This window comes from Aplysia californica, unplaced genomic scaffold, assembly GCF_000002075.1.
Source record: "Aplysia californica isolate F4 #8 unplaced genomic scaffold, AplCal3.0 scaffold00270, whole genome shotgun sequence".
NCBI lineage: Eukaryota > Metazoa > Mollusca > Gastropoda > Aplysiida > Aplysiidae > Aplysia > Aplysia californica.
The window spans coordinates 972,458-977,971 of NW_004797540.1; the positions used below are offsets into that span (position 1 = coordinate 972,458).

Consider the following 5,514-nt stretch of genomic DNA (forward strand, 5'->3'; position numbering starts at 1 on the left):
GGGGGGGGGGGGGGGATAAGCTTCAGTCAACAAAAGTTCCGAAACACAGGCATCACCCCTTCTGTCATTCTTGAGGCCATGTATTTTCGCAACAAAGCTGCCCCCACTCATTCAATGAAAACCCACGTATTATTACATGTAATTATCATCATCCTATAGCAAAAACTGGCTTTTGTGTATGGGTAGTGTCTCCAGGGAGCGAAGGGTCTACAGAACCAAATAATCACTGGTTCTCTCTCTTCATTTGGGAACATCGTCGCAGTTAACCCTATCCGTACGCCGTGTTTTACTATCGTATCCATACGACGTGGGGAACTATGTACCACCACTTAACCCTATCCGTACGCCGTGTTTTACTATCGTATCCATACGACGTGGGGAACTCTGTGCCACCACTTAACCCTATCCGTACGTCGTGTTTTACTATCGTATCCATACGACGTGGGGAACTCTGTGCCACCAATTTCAAAGAGGAAATTTACTCGTTGATCTGATCCGTACACTTGCATAGCAGTCTGTCAAAATGAATTTTTGAGAAATACTGAAAGTTTCAAAGAGATCTTCGTATCAGAAGTATTCTAAAATGTGAAGAATACAACCCCGGGGGAATAAAATGACCCCAGGGCGTACGGATAGGGTTATATGAACTCTTAGACAGTGATACAACCTGACCATCAATGATTTATTTATAGAGGCACCAGCCATCCATGTCCAAGGTGCTGTTTTAGCCACAGTGATACAAAATGGTCTCATTAATGTAGATAGTAATAGGCGCCAGGAAACCACCAAAATGAGTAGGGTGCTCAGCACTCGAAACTGCTTCATTTCCACAAAAGTACACTGTTCACCCCTTTCGGGGCACTCGCAAAAGCAGTCACAACCACTGATTATGTAAGCTAATAATTAGACTAGTAGTATATAGAGTCCACCTGAAAAGGTGAAAGGGGGCGTTGGGTGGGGGGAGGGGGTTAACCCCTAATAATTGCATGACTGTTGTAAGTCCTTGTTTTTCCTTCGACGTTTTACCTCCCTATAATGAGGTCATGGCATGAGTAGATTGACTCCTTGCCGCGAAAGGCTATATTAATTATAAAGACTGCCAAATTTGAAATCAGACTGATAATACATTTATATTGTAATAATGCCACCTCTGTTTCTTTGACTTCTGTTTTTGTATATATAGATTTTTAATTTTATATATATATATATATATATATATATATATGTATGTATGTATGTATGTATGTATGTATGTATGTATGTATGTATGTATATATATATATATTATACGTTTTGCCTGAAGTGGGAATAAACATTATTTAAAGAGATACTTTCTCGATTATTTTGTCGTGTCAACATATAACATAAATTCAGTGTTTGTTTTCGTTCACAATTCAGTGGTGCCGTCTCGAATAAGAAGTTTTGTTAGATCTAAGTCTGTTCCCTTTGTGTGGGAAATTTGTCGTGTGTGGTCTCATCTGTATCAGCTGTTCTTTGTTTCATTTTGATGACCGTGTCAGACAAGTCAGCCTGTGGGTGGTTCGTGGGTGCTCTGGTGTGGTTTGCTCCTTCTTTCCTATCAAACATCTATCGTCTTTATCTCCCCTCCTGCTTTTTTGTGTTTGTTACTCTCTTGTAACACCTCTAATCTTCGACATTTATATGACCTTATTGTGTTGCAAGTGCCGTAAAACTCTTACTAAAACTAAACAAGTCAGCCTTCGCCCCCGAGTGTCCCTGTCTGCTCAGGTTGGCCCTGACGAAGGGTGGAAGTGCCCCCCCCCCCTCCCCCCGCCTTCTGAAAGGTTTCAATAGTTTCGATGATGGCGTAAAACGCCTGTTACATTTCTTACTACTTATTAGATCTCTATTTCTCATGTGGATGTATTGCTAAAGAAAAATAAGGGCCGCAGAAGGAAAAATATTTCTTCCTTTAGTTAAAAACTTGTAGCTTATAGAAAGATTTTTGCTTCCACAGCTTTTTTTCACTGTTCATCTCGACACATGGAAGTAGAGTTTTTAAAAAAAGTTCAAGGCCTCTGGCGTTGCAAAACAATGTCCTTTAAGCAAACTTAGCTTGGCAACAGTAAAAAAATATGCTACGATTCATCTTAATTAAGTAATTTTAATGTATTATTATATGATAAAATATTATCCATGTTTTTTCCATTTTATCGAAAATGAAAAGTGGCAATGCGACGGTAACGTTATACATCATGTACATAAGATAGCCGTTTTTGTAAATGATTTACGTCCCCTTGGATACAACGTAGGTCACTTGGGGTGGGACACAGGCTGCTTCGATCTTGCCCGAGGGCCAACTAGGGCCAACGAGGGCCAACGAGGGCCAACGAGGGCCAACGAGGGCCAACGAGGGCCAACAAGGGCCAACTAGGGCCAACGAGGGCCAACGAGGGCCAACGAGGGCCAACGAGGGCCAACGAGGGCCAACGAGGGCCAACAAGGGCCAACGAGGGCCAACAAGGGCCAACGAGGGTCAACTAGGGCCAACGAGGGTCAAAGAGGGCCAACTAGGGCCAACGAGGGCCAAAGAGGGCCAAAGAGGGTCAACGAGGGCCAACGAGGACCAACTAGGACCAACAAGGGCCAACGAGGGCCAACAAGGGCCAACGAGGGTCAACTAGGGCCAACGAGGGTCAAAGAGGGCCAACTAGGGCCAACGAGGGCCAAAGAGGGCCAAAGAGGGTCAACGAGGGCCAACGAGGACCAACTAGGACCAACAAGGGCCAACGAGGGCCAACAAGGGCCAACGAGGGTCAACTAGGGCCAACGAGGGTCAAAGAGGGCCAACTAGGGCCAAAGAGGGCCAAAGAGGGTCAACGAGGGCCAACGAGGACCAACTAGGACCAACAAGGGCCAACTAGGGCCAAAGAGGGCCAACTAGGGCCAAAGAGGGCCAACGAGGACCAACTAGGACCAACAAGGGCCAACTAGGGCCAAAGAGGGCCAACTAGGGCCAAAGAGGGCCAACTAGGGCCAAAGAGGGCCAACGAGGGCCAAAGAGGGCCAACTAGGGCCAAAGAGGGCCAAAGAGGGCCAAAGAGGGTCAGCGAAGGCCAACGAGGACCAACTAGGACCAACAAGGGCCAACTAGGGCCAAAGAGGGCCAAAGAGGGCCAACTAGGGCCAAAGAGGGCCAACTAGGGCCAAAGAGGGCCAACTAGGGCCAAAGAGGGCCAAAGAGGGCCAACTAGGGCCAAAGAGGGCCAACTAGGGCCAAAGAGGGCCAACTAGGGCCAAAGAGGGCCAAAGAGGGCCAACTAGGGCCAAAGAGGGCCAACTAGGGCCAAAGAGGGCCAAAGAGGGCCAACTAGGGCCAAAGAGGGCCAACTAGGGCCAAAGAGGGCCAACTAGGGCAGAGCGAGACAGACAATTCCAACAGACTGTCGGGGACACATGCAAGAAAATTCCTTTCCACTCGAGAATCAAACGCATGTCATTTACGTGCAGAGCCGATGAAGCTAATCTCCCTGCCGCAGCTGCAGATATTATGTATATTATGGCTCTTTTCGTCTATGCAGACGGTCAGTTTAGCTTTAGATGGTCTCAAGGTTGTCTTTATGCAACTTCTTTCCTGGGTAATTCTTCCTATGTTTGAAGCACAGATTCTGTTGTAGTGCTTGCATGTCAGTGACGTGGATCGAAGCTCTGTATTTCCGCTGTAGAAAAGTAAATTAAATAACCTAAATGAAGATTGGCAGTAAAGCTGAGTTCTTACTTTTCCATCGAAAAGATGTGACACATTTTGGTTACTTATTCAGATTGTGCACATGTCTGTTACCGAATGTTTCCTGAGAAGCAGAGAAATCCATTTGCGGCACTCCAGTTTTAAAATAGTACATTTGCGGCACTAGTGATTTGAATGCCTCAAATGGTACATTTTCCCTATTGTTAATATGTAGTGACACAAATGGGATATTAGTTTTCTATTGTTTGAGTTTAGTGGCGCAAAGTGGATACAGCCTCCCTGGCCTGCTGGGATTCTTCTCTTCTTCTTTGCGTTCGCCAGCTAGACCTCCGGGGTAATTGCCTGCTGGCTCTTCAATCCACACTGTAGCTGGTTTGTACGTATGTGACCGTGTTTCCTACCTCAAACAGGTACATTTCGATTGTTTTATAGTGACAAAAATATTTTCAGTATGATGTGCATATAAATATAATAGTTGCAAAGCGCATAAACCGTTCTGTAAAGCATAGACATTCGCTATGCAAATACAATTATTTAAGCTATGGAGAAATAATTGTGATACCTATTGCTTACCGTTATTGCAGCTGAAGACTTTATCTTACTCTCAGACTGACTACTCTAGAGCAACGGAAAACAACCAGAGAATCTCACAGCATCATTCCGACACGCCTGGCCCCCCCAAAAAAAGAAGAAACATGACATGCCCACACGCCCACTCAGCAGGAGTAATAGATTGATTCAACGGTGGAAATGAATGGAAAACGACATTCTTCTTGTTCTGTTAGACGAAGCTGAGAAAAAGGCGTTCATCTGTACGTACATCTGAACGCATATCTATATGTAGATAGAGGGATAAATTTGGCAGATTGGGAAATAGAGTATACGTACAGAGTCAAAACTCGGTAGATCTATGTTTTTCCAACCCTTGTATATGGAGCGGAGTCATTGACTGTGTACAAAGCACATGCAAGCAAGCACAACAGGCTTCATCTCTCCTGTCTGAAAAGAATACTGGGAATTTACTGGAGGTCATTCGATCCCAGACACCGAGAAAGTGAAAGCCCCAAACATCCTGTTCCACTTGAACTCCAGCCTTGATGGGTGGGGCATTTGGTCCGAATTCCAAACACGGCTGCCTGGAACTGTTTTCTATTAGTAGTTTTAGTAAGAGTTTTACGGCACTTGCAAGACAATACGGTAATATAAGTGCCGAAGATTAGAGGTCTTCCAAGAGAGTAACAAACATAAAAAAGAAGGAGGGGAGATAAGGACGATAGATTTCTATAGAGGAAAGCAGGAGCTAACCACACCAGAGCACCCGCCAACCACCCACGTTTTCTATTCAGAAAGTGTATGACTATATGTTGAAGGCAGAACATTGGTGCCTCTTCCCCCCCCCCTCCCTTTCCCCCAAAAAATCTGTAAAGACACTCTAAAAACTTCTCATAAAGACTATCTCAAGGATGTGGATGAGTAAGGAACCCTTTGTCTTGATTTGTCCCGGAGACGTAAAATCATGACAAGTGGAAGTAGGTTTTTTTTTTGAAGAATAAAGCTTGAAAAGTATAGGCAGCTAGAGAAGCTAGAACATCAAGACAGCTAAATCTTAACACTGACACCAACTCAACAGACCACAAAAGATCTGTTTGGGGGGGAATTCAATTTTAAAAATGATACATTTAAAAATATATAAACAAATGAAATAGCGCTTGAAGGTCATAAACGACAACACAAGGAGGCAATGAACCATATTTAAAAAAATAAGAAACATCACACGCCAATACGCCCACACGCCCACACGCCTA

General features: G+C 44.5%; 1 protein-coding gene across 2 annotated transcripts in view; it reads right to left on the bottom strand.

The window, feature by feature from the left end:
* The window catches only part of LOC101851505 (fibrinogen-like protein 1), a 19,363-nt gene that overhangs the window by 12,473 nt on the left and 1,376 nt on the right, over positions 1-5,514 (bottom strand). The gene's annotated exons all lie outside the window — the stretch shown is intronic.